Source organism: Danio rerio, chromosome 20 (assembly GCF_052040795.2).
Source record: "Danio rerio strain M-AB ecotype USA chromosome 20, GRCz13ab, whole genome shotgun sequence".
Lineage (NCBI taxonomy): Eukaryota > Metazoa > Chordata > Actinopteri > Cypriniformes > Danionidae > Danio > Danio rerio.
In genome coordinates this window covers 11,294,489-11,310,760 of record NC_141040.1, presented here as the reverse complement: position 1 = coordinate 11,310,760, position 16,272 = coordinate 11,294,489, and the positions used below count along the sequence as shown (strand labels likewise).

At 33.3% G+C, this 16,272-nt stretch overlaps 1 protein-coding gene across 5 annotated transcripts in view; it reads left to right on the top strand.

The window, feature by feature from the left end:
• The first annotated feature begins 2,723 nt into the window (after window positions 1-2,723).
• The window catches only part of flrt2 (fibronectin leucine rich transmembrane protein 2), a 77,205-nt gene continuing 63,656 nt past the window's right edge, over window positions 2,724-16,272 (top strand). For 2 of the 5 annotated variants that reach the window (XR_015517995.1, XM_087297833.1), the window contains exon 1: window positions 2,774-3,009. The gene's annotated coding sequence lies outside the window, so the exon portion shown is untranslated. Of the gene's footprint in view, window positions 3,010-16,272 lie in introns of all 5 variants that reach the window. The other 3 variants (XM_087297836.1, XM_087297834.1, XM_087297835.1) reach the window with 3 other exon arrangements.

Here is a 16,272-nt window from a genome sequence, read left to right as displayed (position 1 = left end):
TCCAAAACAGATCTCCATGCCACCTAAATTGGCTTATCTCAATGTGGAAAAGCAGTGACTCGACTGGTGACAGAGCTTCTCAATCTCGAATGAAGCGTCCCTTCACCTTGCAAAGGAAACTCATTTTAGCCATTTGCATCCGACATCTTGTTCTTTTGGTTATGAAAACAAAAACCCTTATGAGTATAACAAAATTGAGAACCAGAATATTACCCAGGTTATTCCCCATATTCCTCAACCAGGCGCAGTCTAAAGGAGCAACATAGAACCATCCAGTGGTAGCCATAAGGGGCCAGTGCAATCTGGATTGGGCAGTGGTCAAGAAGCCATGAAAAGGAGTGGGCGATGAAAAGTAGATCATCAGAGCTTGAGTGTGCACAACTGACAGCAGGAAAGCTACTAATGCAGAATTCTATTATCTATTTTACAATGAATAAAAGTCTTATTTAGGTCACGTCTGTCACTTAACTAAGTCTGCTATTATAGTTTAAGCTGTTTAAGCCACCAATATGAAATGCTTAAATGTGGCCATGCCACCTTTCGTGTATTTCTGTCTGAATGGAGTATGTTTTATATAAAATATGAATATAACATAACACACATATATAACACAACACATTACCTTACTTACTAAAATTCGTACGATGCTAAAACACTTGGGGCCTTATCATACACCTGGAACAATAAAGGTCAAGTCCTGCATGGCATGATTTTTTTTTTTTTTTTTTCAGTTTATTCATGGCAATTTGCATATTTATATTTGTTTTAATTAAAATTAGATTTGTCCACCTGTAAAGATAAATAAAGAGACTGAATGGAGGAGGTTCCTCCTTTATCCTCCACAGATGGTCTTTAACTGTTTTATTGCTAGTGAAGCATTCAATTTATCCTCTTACAAAGTCAGCCATATGAATAGCAAATTTGCCAAGGTGCGATGCAACTGACTCTTAAAAAAATGTGAGACGAGACACTGATTGGTTTAATGCAGGTTATACTTACAACAAACCCATAACTCATTAAGAGTACATAAGAGTACAACCCTTTCAGGCTACGCACCAGAACACAGATTGTTTTTTTCTGTTCTTAAATTAGCAAAAGTGGGTTTGGACTCGCCCTTTATGCTTTTGCGTTTTTTATGCCTTGGAAGTTTTAAACTTCAGACTTTGTGTTTAGATCTTTAAACTAGAGTTCATTGTTCTCTTTGAGCTCTGTATTGATATTTATGCTTACATTTGGCAGTTTTTGTTCATTTTAACATGTTATATTAGAGTGGAGGAGAAACAAATTCACACAAATAGTCCACAAACCGCAAATAGAGAGAAGCATCCATTGCTTGTGGAAGCATCATAGGGGCAAATGGTTGGTTAGAGAATTGTGTGTATTATTTTTGAAAACAGGGTTTTATGAAATTGAAAACAAAGTTTAAGGCTGAGAAACAGCTTGTAGTTTTGTAGATTTGGATTATAGCTTTGGAAATTAAGATGTTTCAGATATGAGTGACATGAAAAAGATTTTGTATAAGCAGTTGAAAAAAAAAAAAAAAAAAAAAAAAAAAAATATATATATATATATATATATATATATATATATATATATATATATATATATATATATATATTTTTTTTTTTTTTTTTTTTTTTTTCAGTGCTTTTTGTTCTCATTATTTCATAAAAATCACAAAGAGTTAAGGTATTCGTGTTGTGCATAGGCTGGACAGTATATATCAACCCAGGCTCATTATGAAAATGTTGCCTATTTACATTTCTGGAGAGAGTATGTCTTGTATGTATGTATGTATGTATGTACTTTTTTATTTTATTTTATTTATTTATTTTTGTTTTTTGCAGTTTTTCTTTTGTGAATCCACATCATCTGTGTCATTCGCACCTGCTCTTACGTAATTCCACCAGAGGCCATTTTTGACTGATTAACCAACCAAACAATCCCCCACCTTCCCTATTCCCTAAACCCAACCGATAGTGTTTAAAATAGCACCAATGATGAGAATGCAGCCATAAATACTTCTGGCTACATAATTCTAGATTTCAAGAAATGTGTATATAGAGCTAAGTGTTTAGAATGAAACTAGTTTTGTGTTGGTATATTAACCTACAGTTACAGTAAAACAATCCAATAATAAAATGGTGACTAAATCAACTAAATGTTTTTGGGTATCCCAAACTTTTGAGGTCTTTGCTATTTGCAAGTCCTATTCTGGATTTTAAACATCTTGTGACCACTGAAGGATCTACATCTAAAATATCTTAATTTGTGTTCTGAAGGTAAACAAAGCTCTCAGAAAATTGGAACAACATAAGGGTGTGTAAATAATACATATTGTTTTTTGAGTGAACTAATTATTTAAATGAGAATATGCAAACTACTTCGAACAACTTCAAAAGCTAAATTATCTTGAATCAAGCAAATAGTTTAAGTGTCTCCATTTCACTTCAGTTGGACAGAGAGCTGTTGCCTGAGGGAACAGTGCATGTCCTGTCACTGATGACTCTCTCAGAGCCCTTGACGTCCCGCGGCAAGCCTGACCCCTCCGCCTCATAACTCCCGCTTTGTTGAGCGGGACACGACCCCATGACCTGCCACTGCTCCTCCAGTCGACTCTCTCAGGCTCATTTTCAGAGTCCGCCTGCCCTCCAAATTCCAGTACGAGACTGAAACATGAGCCTGACCCGCTGAGCTCATCGGCAGGCGTGGACTCACAAAATAACTGCGAAAACTAGGAGAGAGAGTGGAATGTAGAAACAAAAGACAGGTTAGTCGGCTCTCGAGGGGTTAAGTTTCACTCAGCCAAAACATAACGAAACACAAAGGTGCGTTGTGTTTATATGAGTCTCATTCTCAGGACAGACGCCGTGCATCTCAGCGGGAGCTTCATCTTTTTTTCTGACTTCAGGAGTTTCATTGTACCCTGCTGCAGTCAGTGGAGAAAACCTGTTCATAATTCCAGAAGGCTCCCAGTGCCCTTGTGACCCCCTGTGACCCAAGTAAAAAGTAAGTGGCTTTTCTTTAAATGTTTAAAAGTGGATTGATTTTTAAAATGTATTTATTTATTTATTTTTCGATAGTTGTGGTAGTTTATCTTTTTCATTGGAAACTTTATCAGAACTAATTGCAGCAATTACAAAATATGTCAGACGTATGAATAGTCAGCGTGGAAATTGTTTTGACAGGAGTGGGTAATTCAGAGCGAGCTGTTGCTGTGAATGTGGACAGGCTTTTGAAAGTTTAATTCATTGTGGTATAACTGGATATACTTTTATGAATTATTTAGCCATCTTTGTGTCTTTTTTTTTTTCCAGAACATTGATTGTTGTATACCGTTTCGCTTTCTACTAGTTGACACTTGTTTATACATCACAGACAGATATGCGAACCTGCTAGAGTATGGATGCAAGGGGAAAAAAGCTGAAATTAAACACAATTTTCAGAGTTAAATGCAAGAGAAGACTCTTTTCAACAAAAAAAAATATCATTAACAAAAGCGCAAATATTTATATAAATAAAAGACACATGACAATAGGGAACAAGTTGAAAACAAGCTATTATGTTGGCTTTCTCTCAGTTGCAGAGTTCATATGATGAGTCATATGCTATTTGAAACCGTAGCAAAAATAGCGTTGCTTGAAATCAGGGTTATTGCTTGATATGATAATCCAGACTGCAGGGATCATTTCTCTACATCTGTGTTCCTACAAGCTCAGCTGGAAACACTGAAAGTTTTGAAAAAAAAAAAAAAATCATAATTTTTATATATATATATATATATATATATATATATATATATATATATATATATATATATATATATATATATATATATATATTTTTTTTTTTTTTTTATATATATATAACAGTTTTATAAACTGAACACGATTTTGGTAATATTATCAATACATCTAATGTTCTTAAATGCTTCTTAATAATTAATCTATTGAGTATGGCATTGCATTGGAATTGCCCCTAAATATCAAATAAACCAATTCCATAAATCTTTTATTTTTATTTTGTATCTTTTTTAAAGCTTGATAGATTTAAACCCTATTCATTTCTTTCAACGGACTAAATCTAAAATCTTCAATTTTAACAGATTTGGATTGATTCTAAAGAATTTCAAACAAGAACATTCATTTAAAATGACAAATTAAATAAAATTGGTTACAAACAGTTAATGATGAATTTAATCCTGATTCATTATTGAGTGTAAGATAAAACAATATCTCAATACAATTATAGAACTAAGCCTAATGAGTACTGTGGACTTAATCAATTTGAATAAATGAAGCAATTTTAGCACAATAAAAAACAATAAATGAAGATAACTCAAACCAAATAAGTAATGTAAAACCCAATAAGGCAACTTAAACTGTTTGAGGAAACCGATTGCAACAAATCATTTGTGTTAAAAAAATGAATGTATATGAGTACAGTGAAATTACTCCATTTAAGATGTAACGAGGTATTTAATTAACTCATTACCTTCAACACTGAGTTTAAAACTCTTTTCAAATGAGTAGAATTAACTTTCAGTACATTTTGAGTTAACTAAAATAATTTAATTTGATAAAGTTAACTGTTGGGTCTTAAAGTGTATTAATATTTGGCATGGCCACGCAGTAGCGCAGTAGGTAGTGCCTCGGCTCGATCAGTTGGGGTTTCTGTTTGGAGTTTGCATGTTCTCACTGCTTTTGCATGGGTTTTCTCTGGGTGCTCCGGTTTCCCCCACAGTCCAAAGACATGCGCTACTGGTTAATTGGGTAGGCTAAATTGTCCGTAGTGTATGAATGTGTTTGGATGTTTCCTAGAGATGGGTTGCAGCTGTATGGGCTTCCGCTGTGTAAAAACATATGCTGGATAAGTTGACAGTTCGTTCTGCTGTGGCGACTCTATAAATAATAAAGGGACAAGGGCGAAAAGAAAATGAATGAATACATTATTTTTGGCATTCTGATTGACTGCTTATTCAGCAGAAGAGAAAGAAAGAAAGAAAGAAAGAAAGAAAGAAAGAAAGAAAGAAAGAAAGAAAGAAAGAAAGAAAGAAAGAAAGAAAGAAAAAGAAAAATGTGTATATGATTTTAATCTAACATTGGATACATTTATATTGGATACTGTTGAAAATGTATGTTACACTTAAGAATGTATTCATAACTAATTCCATCTAAAACACAATGTCACAAAAATCACAAGACATCGTCACAAAAATTATGCAAAAGGATTCTCCATGACTTTTAGTTATTTGATACAGCTTTTCTTCTCCAGGTCACACAGGTTCACCTCAAGTGTTAATCATCACAGTCACTATATGTTTTACTAGTGTTTTACAACCACATAATTTCATAATACCTCATCTTTATTATAATATGGGGGAATGGGACTAACTGTAAATACACTGTGTTTCGGACATCCATTTCAAATTGTACTATTCCAAAGTTGGCGATCCGGGGGTGTTATAGACTGTACCAAAAAGCTGAAAGGGAGTGCGGGGGCTATGAGCTGGGGGTAGTTGGGTGAAACTACAGGAATTTTTGAGGAGCAATAACAAAACGGGAGGGTTGGAGGAGATGGGTCTGAGATGGGTCTGTTGGCAGGTATGGCTTACTCTCAGCTTTGTGGCCTAATCTCATATTAATAATGACCCATATCATTTATTCTTTAAAAATACAAACATGTATGTTACTCACATTTGAGTGTAGCACGGTTATTACTAAATACAGTGGCATCAGACTTTAGTGTTATATTACAGTTATATACTCAGTAACTCATTTTTTTTCTTAAATATTTCCTATGTTTAATTGATTTTTTTTTTTTTTTTTTTTTGGCGGTATGAGCTTTTTTAGTCAGTTTAATGTTATGTAAGTTTAAGTTACTTGTACACTTAATTTGATTCATCTTACACTTTTTAGACCATTTTTTTTTATGATTTAAGCAGGTTGGTTTCAGCATTACAGCATGTGATATGACATTTCAGCAGTAAAGGCGCAGTTCATGAATCAGAGGTTTTGTGAAGCAGGACCTGGACTCACAAAAAAAGCAAAAGTGCAGAGGCTGATGCCTTTTTGTGAAATGCCAGCACAAGCGCTCGACTGTTCTGAAGTCGCACCAGAAATAGTCTCTATTTCGTCCGAGTCTCCCCTTCCCTTCAAATACAGCCTTCAGATCTGGAGATGACTGCTAGAAAAGAAAAAACAAACACGGCTGAGAGAGAGCTAATGTAATTAAGCTAAAGCGTGGGGTACGGCATTCATTTAATTAAGTCAGCTATGCTTGTTCCTCAACCACCATCAATCATTACAACTGACAGGTCATGCGGCGCTTGGTTTGTTATTCCTCTTAATGCTGAACTATCACAAAAAAATGGGTCGTGTTTTACAATATGGAGCATTTTGGCTGCATTCTGTGGCGGTGAACGGGCACAGCTGTGTTTTTGAAAAGATGAAAGATTGTGATAAACACGAGAGGTGAATTTGCATATTCCGAAAGATTACTGTAACACCACAGGAGAGAGATTAAAACAAACTATCATTTATTACGGTTAAACTGCAGAAAGTGTTTCCTTTCTTGTTACACCAATTAAAATAAAATAAAAAGAGCATTTGTATATATTACAGACGGAATTAATCATGGAAGGAGTTACATAAATATTACCCATGGCTTCTTTTGTAGAAGATTAATTGTGACCTTGAAGGCACTTCAATTTTTCTTAGAACAAATAAAATGACTCCATAATATGCTGATGGATCAAAAGCATTTGTGCTATATATTAATATTTGCTCTCAGTAATTCTGGTCTGTTGAGGCAATGCTGTAACAACATTTAATATAATCGTAATAGCATTTTAATAAACTAGTAGACTGGAAAGACAATTGGCAAAAAAGTAATGTATTTTACAATACGCACTAGGTCAGAGGCAGGATTAAATTATTTTTAAATCGCTTATTTTTAGATAACTGACCTAAAATAAATAACATTTATTATTATTATTATCATTTTATTATTATTATTATTATTATTATTATTATTATTAGATAGAGGAGAAGAATCCCAACTTGTAAATTATTTTGTAGAAGAGATCATTTTTACATTAATAATAAATATATGAGAACATTATAAGAAGGTACACACAAAAATAAGCACACACAAGTACCGGCCAAAAGTACACACAAATGAGTACATACACAAACAAGTAACTATACACACAAATAAGAAAAATACATGCAAATAAGTACACACAATTAAATACAGAGAGAAATAAATACACACAATTAACTACATGCACAAATAGAAAAATACACACAAATAAGTACACACACAGACAAGAACACACACACATACACACAAATAAGTGCACGCACAAATAGGAAAGTACACAAAAATAAGTACACACAATAAGTACAGTCAAAAATAAGTACACACTTAAATAAGTACATAAACAAATTAGTAACTACACGCACAAATAAGTACACACACAAAGTACGTACACAAGTAAATACACACACAAAACAAGTAACTACACAAACAAATAAAGTACACACATAAGTATGCACACAGATAAGTAGACACAAAAATACAAACAAAAGTATGCACACAAATATGAACACACACAAATAAGTACATATATACACAAATAAGTTACACAAACAAGTACACACAAAAAAACAAATAATTACGGGCAAAAATAAGTACACACAAATCAGTACAAATACAAACAAGTAACTATACACACAAATAATTACACAAAAAATTAAATACAGACAAAAATGATGGCACACAAATAAGTACATGCACAAATAGAAAAATACACACGAATAAGTACACACACAGACAAGTACAAACACAAATAAATACCCACCCATATAGGAAAGTACCAAAAATAAGTACACACAATAAGTACAGTCAAAAATAAGTACATAAACAAATGAGTAACTACACACTAAAATAAGTACACACTTAAAGTACGTAAACAAATAAGTAATTACTTACACAAATAAGAAAGTACACACAAATAAGTACATACACAATTAAGCACACACACGCAAATAAATAACTACACACACAAATAATTACACACACAAATAAGTATGTACACAACTACACGCACAAATAAGTACACACACAATTAAGTACACACACAAATAAGCACACACAAAAAATAAGTAAGTACATACACAAATAAGTACACAAACAAGCACACATGAAAATAAGTACACACAAATAAGTAAACCCAAACAAGTACACAGAAATAAGTGTACACACAAAAAACACATAAGTACCGGACAAAAATAAGTACACACAAATAAGTACATACACAAACAAGTAGCTATACACACAAATAAGAAAAATCCATGCAAATAAGTGCACATACAATTAAATATAGACAAAAGTAAGTACACACAAATAACTACATGCACAAATAGAAAAATAAACACAAATAAGTACACACACACACACACACACACACACACACACACACACAAATAGTAAAGTAGTCAAAAATAACTACGCACATAAATACATACATACACAAATGAGTAACTACACACAAATAATTACACACACAAAGTATGTACACACATAAGTACCCAAACAAAAAAGTACACACACAAAGTATGTACACAAATAAGTACACACACAACGTATGTACACAAATAAGTACACACACCAAGTATGTACACAAATAAGTACACACACAAAGTATGTACAAAAAAATAAGTACACACACAAAGTAAGTACACAAATAAGTACACACACAAAGTAAGTACACAAATAAGTACACACACAAAGTATGTACACAAATAAGTACACACACAAAGTACACAAATAAGTACACACAAATAAGTACAAACAAAAATAAGTAACTACACACAAATAAGAAAGTACACACACAAGTAAGTACACACACAAATAAGTAACTACACACACAAATAATTAAACACAAATAAGTATGTACACAAGTACACGCACAAATAAGTACGTACACAAGTACACGCACAAATAAGTGCGTAAGCTTGCAAATATGTACACACACAAACAAGTACACACACACACACACACACACACACACATACACAAAATAAGTACACACAAAAATACATACACACACATAAGTACACACAAATAAGTAAATAAACACACACAGACACACCCACAAATAAGTAAATAAATAAAACACAAACACACACAAATTTAAGTAAATAAAACACACACATACACACACACACAATAAGCAAAAAAATAAACACACTCACAAATAAGTAAATACCTAAACAATTACTCGGCTTAAGTGAGGTCTGTAGTAATATCGTTGTAGTAACACTGTATTAAATCCTTGCTGCAATGACTAAACTTGCTATATTGATGTAATTTTTATGCAGCTTTTATGCATGGCTAGTACAATATTTCAGATATAATTTTAAGCAAAACCATTGTATACTTAGTCTCTCCACAGTGACATATCCATTTGCATAGCAAAAATGAAGAGGATTATTCCTGCATGATAAACATCATTAGAAAGGAAGGGGGAAAAAAAAGTTGGAGCATCAGTTTATCACTTTTTATCCCTCAGCATTTTTCTTAAGAAATTATTTTTCTTCTAAAATCTAGACAAGGTATTTGTTCCATACTAGTCAGCAGGAGTCGAGAAACACATGGGCCGAGTACAAGATTGAAGAACAGTCTGGCACAACAACATAAATTGTCTTCCGTTTCAATTCCATGCTTAGCCTCCAACAATTGCTCTTTTCTCTCCCGTGCTTATTTATATCCCCTTTATTGCATTCTGTATATCTCTTTTCCGGTCGCTCTGCCTTTAGAAAGAACGTCAAGGAGCCACAACATATAAAACGATGTCTGTTAGATCTGATGAGTATATTATGACAATCTGGATGAGTTCCAACTCAAGTTCCACGTCTGTGGCCCTCACCTGTGCACTCGGGGTTTCATTTGAACAGGCCAAATTACAATACCACACTCAGCTTTTGACCTGGAGCCGCTCGAGTCCATGGGCAAGCCGATCCCTCACCCGCCCCCAGTGCCCTACGGAGCAGTGGGGAAGAGGGAACTGGCAAAGTGCCCCAAATGGAGGGTTGGGATGTGGGCCACTGCTGTTCTTGGCAGCTTGTGTTCATGCTGACCAGCGGGAGAGTTGCTGAAAGCAGACAGACTTTCGTCCCAGACACAATGAAAAAAGCCTTTCTTTTGGATTCGCAAGTTCTGAGGAAGATTCAGGGTGAAGAGTGGGCATCTTTCCCACTTTTCACCTTCTAAGTTTACACTGTAAAAAAAAAAAAAAAAAGGTAAAACTTACAGTACATTTACAGTAAAGAATCTGGAAGCTTGGTTGTTTCTGGTGTGTACGATCACACTGGTGTGATTATTTAATATTGCACACTTAATATAGCAAATATTTATTGCACTACACCCATTTGTAAATGTACATATCCCCTGCACATATACATTTGTAAATGTAAGATATACATATTTGCACATTTATTTTTAATTCCTGTTTATATAAAATAACCTGTATATTATGTTCATATCTATTTACATATTTATGATTACTAATAGCAACATGTACAGTATGTTCATCTGTAAATATCTGACTATAGTTAATACAACTTCTATATTATGTTCATAGCATCTGTAAATATCACACAGTTTTCTTTAATTACACTTATAACTTATACCTAGGGCCAGACAGAATCTGCAAACATTTGTAAATATTTGTAAAAAAATCTGCAGATTTATGATTTTGGGAGTATTGTATCAGTTTTTACCTCTTATTTAATGTTTCCAATGCAGATGCAATTAGATCCACTTATTTGGTAAACAAAGCAAGTGTTTCATTTAATATATATACTACAATGCTTTACAGATTGTATTGTAAGATAATAATATGAACATTTTCATTTTAGTCAATACTATTACTGAAATTAATTTAAAAACTGATTTAATATAAATGTACACACATATATACAAATAAATAAATAGACTCAACGATGGGCTAAAAATCTACGGATTTCTATGCGCTCAGACTCCTTGTGGGCCTACTTATATGTATATCTATATCCGCGTCTTCATCATTGTGGGCGTCGAGGAGAGGTAAAATTAAGTCAGCTTTATGGTAATAAAGACCTGTAAATAGACCTGTAAACCTTGGTTCTGACCACAGTTGTTTCCAAGGGTTTGATTATTGCAGTCGCCGGATTTTCAGTTATTTACAATATTATCTTACAGGAACATACATTAAAAAAGTTACTGGCTAGTTACTGATATGCATTAATGTTATAGATATTTATCTTTAAAAAAGCGGGAATCTCATGCGACAGTACAAAACAGTACTGCAGCTTCAGGATATTTCAGACATATAGACACATTGGATAATTAAGTGGAGCAAAACCACACCACATGCAACTTGATCTTTGATAAATTAAATTAATAAGAAGTGCGCAAAATTTTCATGCTATAATGCATGTTTTATGCGGGAATGTAGCTGATATGCTGCAACGGCCCCTTTGAATATGACATCAGTGTGGCGAATTTTGAGGCTCTCACCGCCGGAGCTGAAGGCAGGGTGGCCAAAGCAACCTTGGATTCTCTCACAGCTTTCGGTGTGAATGCACAGTAAAACCTATACTGGAATAGTTGGTAGTTCATTTCTCTGAAGTATTATTATTATTATTATTATTATTATTATTATTATTACTGTTATAAACATATTGTGATTTTACGCTGCAGAAAGGTAATGTGTGAAAATTGACTTTTACACTTAATGCTGCTGAATATATCAGTGTATATATATATATATATATATATATATATATATATATGTTATAGTTGGGCATATTTATTCATTCATTCATTTTCTTGTCAGCTTAGTCCCTTTATTAATCCGGGGTTGCCACAGCGGAATGAACCGCCAACTTATCCAGCAAGCTTTTACGCAGCGGATGCCCTTCCAGCCACAACCCATCTCTGGGACACATCCACACACACACATTCACACACACACTCGTACACTACGGACAATTTAGCCTACCCAATTCACCTGTACCGCATATGGACTGTGGGGGAAACCGGAGCATCCGGAGGAAACCCACGTGAACGCAGGGAGAACATGCAAACTCCACACAGAAATCCCAATTGAGCCGAGGCTCGTACCAGCGACCCAGCGACCTTCTTGCTGTGAGGCAACAGCACTACCTACTGTGCCACTGCTTCGTGTGTGTATATATATATATATATATATATATATATATATATATATATATATATATATATATATATATATATATATATATATATATATATATATATATATATATACTTTTTTTTTTCAAGATTAAACTCACTGTAATATTGGATTTAATCTTAATTAAAATGGCTAATTTTAATTCTGTCGAAGGCATTCAGAATGTGTGCTACCCAAATAATGACTAAAAGTAAGTCTTTGAGAATAGGTTTCTCAGGCCAAGTGGCGGATGTTACACCTAATGTGGATACTTCATGAAATGTAATCCTGCTGTCATTTACTTATCGGAGGTCATTGAAACATAAAGAAATCAGAAAGAAAAAAACATGTATGCTAATTTAAATACAGGTAATTATAAAAATAAGTTTATTATTTGTTCTAAAAAAACATTTAATTGTTTATTGAAGTCATTTCTATTTAATTTTTATGCCTTTTTTTTTTTTGGTACATCAGTCCCTGCCTCACAAGGTTTGTTCATCCCACTTTTATGCCATTTTATGCCACTGAATTGGACATTTTATGGACACTACAAAATTTTTATTGTTATTAATATATACTTTTAACAGCTTAAAAACCCATCCAGCCGCAACCCAGAATTGGGAAACACCCAAAAACTTTCGCATTCACACACACACACACACACACATACACACACACACACACACACTATAGCCAATTTAGTTAATCCAATTCACCTATGCCACATGTCTTTGGACTGTAGAGATAACTGGAGCACCACGCCACAACATGGGAAAAACATGCAAACCCCACAGCGAAATTCCAACTGGCCCAGTCAGGACTCAAAACAGCGACCTTCAACTGCTAACCACTGAGCCACCATGCTGCAACTTTACTGTAAATCAATTAATGCAGTTTTTTTTTTATATTATTTTTTAGTTAAAATCGTATCCATTTCCTTAGTGCAGGCACTTCATTTGTTCCATTACTTTTTCTCTCTTTCAACAACTGCTTCACAGCAAGGTTTTGAGGTGTAACAACACACCACACATTTCTCCTGGAAAACGAAAAAAAAAAAAAAAAAACGTAGGCAGCTGTCAGAATAACCACCTCATCAAAGCATACACTGTGTCAAAGGAGGGCTGTTAATATATTTTTGTTGTTAGTCAATTCCAAGAGCAATAAGCAAAGGCAAGGGAAGATCTAGCGATATTGTTTTGATGGAGGCTGAAGGAAAAGACAACCACACATTCGAGATGTTGCTCTCACATGGGCATATGGAGGACATTATGGATTTTTTTTATACATTTTTTTGGTGTAGATTGACATTGAAACCCTCGTGAAACACGAGTCAAGATGACAGCAGCTTAAGGCCAAGGTCTGTCTTCCCACACATTGTTTCTGATACACTTTATTTGTCTATCACCTAATAAAACACATGCACGCAACTCTACGAGACCACATGTTGGCCAGAATTGGCTTCTATGAAACTTTAGTATGGTTTGAGTTCATAAAATCATCCGATTGAACCAGAACCCACTCGCTTGATACCGATGGAGATATACGGTAGAAGAAAACCACATGGAAACTGAGTTAGTCCCTTGGACTGTCCAAACTGTTTTTTCCCTCATCGGTTATGAATATTCGAGTTCATTTGAGTATATTTGAGCTAATGTTGTTAGTGTTCATTGAATTACTTTAGTGATGTTGTTTGGTAGTTGAATAATACTAAGAATTTTAAGTATTTTTTGTTTGTTTTTGTTTTGTTTAATCTTTTGGAAAATTATTAGTGATGATTTTTGGTTAATTGTGTGACCACCTGTTCTTGAGGTCGTTTTTATGTCTGTTTTATAAAGGTAATAAAAATGAGTTATTAAATTAGAATAGCATCTGTTTTTATTTTATTTTATTTTATTTCAGAAAAAAAATAGTATCATTGTTTTAAAAAATAATAATATAAGTAATAATCATGTCTATATTTCAAAATGTCACATTTATTTCAATGTGTTTCTTGTTTTTATTTTATTTATCTATTTATTTGTTCATTTAGTTTCACAGTATAAATTTTCAGCATTATAGCTTTTCACTAAGAAACCATAATAAATACATTGTATAACTACACAATATAAGGTATATTACACCATTTAAAACCTGAAGGAAATTTCTAAATACATATTTGAATTTAGGTCAGTGTAGCCTGGTTACATTATTATAATACTAAAAATCAGTTTGTCTCCAAAAATTTGAATGCCTATATGCCATTATTATTATTATTATTATTATTATTATTATTATTATTATTATTATTTATTTTTAATTTTATTTTTTGTTTTCTTAAGGAAGACAATGTCATACACCAACTTCATTGTGTACTGCTATTAAAGGTCCCGTGAACTTTTTAAATATACATTTTATTGTTTGACGTAATCACCACTGAAACACGAAAAGAGGGTGGGACATGGTGTAGCTCCTTCCCTTTTTAAAAAAAAAATTGTCAGTGGTTGGCATGTGAAATACTACAGAGCAATTAATTGGTTATGATTTGAAGAGAAACTAAAGTATCCATTAAGGATCCATTAAGGTGTTAAAGTGACAAACTTCACATACTTATGTCAATATAAAGTAAAGAAGTACGCCCTGAAATTTTTACTTTGTAAAAAGGATTTATTACTTTATACCTATTTTTGTTTCATGGTGATAACTACACTTCACATCATGTATCTATAAAAAACTTTCTGGTTGTCAGCTTTTTAAATGGTGTAAAGCAGGGGTCACCAATCTTGTTCCTGGAGGTCCGGTGACCTGCAGGGTTTAGCTCTAACTTGTCTTCACACACCTGCTTCGGTGTATACCTAGTAAGACCTTGATTAGCTTTTTCAGGTGTGTTTGATTAGGGATGGAGCTAAAATCTGTAGAACATCAGACCTTCAGGAACAAGTTTGGTGATCCCTGGTGTAAAGTATCTCATATTGTTGTCTCTTAATAATGTTAACAATAAAATTAAAGACATAAAAATCATATAAATGTACATTTGACCACCCCTATAACTGCTTATATCCTTACAATTGCAGGATCACACCAAGCATATTAGACTTATGTGTATTTTAATAGACGTTTGCAAATAGAAATTAACAGCACAATCTCATAATCGTCCATTTTTAGGTACAAGTACAGAATTTTCCCACTGTTCCCACTGGCAAAATTAAATTGTATATATATATATATATATATATATATATATATATATATATATATATATATATATATATAAAATTCCTTTAAATTCCTTAAAACTGCTCAAATTGAATCTATTGTATTTAAATATTAAGGTTTGAAAAGTGCTTACATTTTGGATAAAGGGCTTGAAACTGATTGCAAATGTAATTATTTTGCTTTCATAATAATATATCTTTCCAAATATTTACCTATTTAAGTCAAATGTAAAATTGCCTCCAGTCCACTGGAGTTCGCATGTGTGCCTGTTGCGTAATCTGCACAGGTAGCAGCACTATCCCGCCTCGATCATTTTAAAGCAGTGGGGAAAAAAAACATGCATATCGGTTGTTGCTTCACGATCATGGATCGAAGTTAAAAGCTATAAATGCTTGACAAAAATAAATCGATTGAATCAAAAAGGTGTTCAAATTTCTAGTTACAAGAAATAATATAGATCACACCACAAAACACATTCAAATTAGAGTAATGAGCCTGATTTAAAAGTGTAAAGAGTAGAAAGATATATTTCTATATATATATATATTCAGATATTTGTGTAAAAAAGTAAAAAGTTATCCGAAAAATAGATAGTAAAGAACTGATACCAGAAAAATCTACTAAAGTACAATAATGAAGTATTTGACATCGTCACTTCCCATCTCTGCACAGAAAACAACGCTCTGTAGAAAAAAGCATGTCAAATCGCACAATAAAAATCAGCGAAAATGCAAGGCAGTGAAAAGTTAACTGCATAGCGAGGGACCACTGTATATCAGGATAAGATCCTTCATGGAGTAGTTTTTCAATTTCTCCTTGTTTTTGATGTGTGGAAAGAC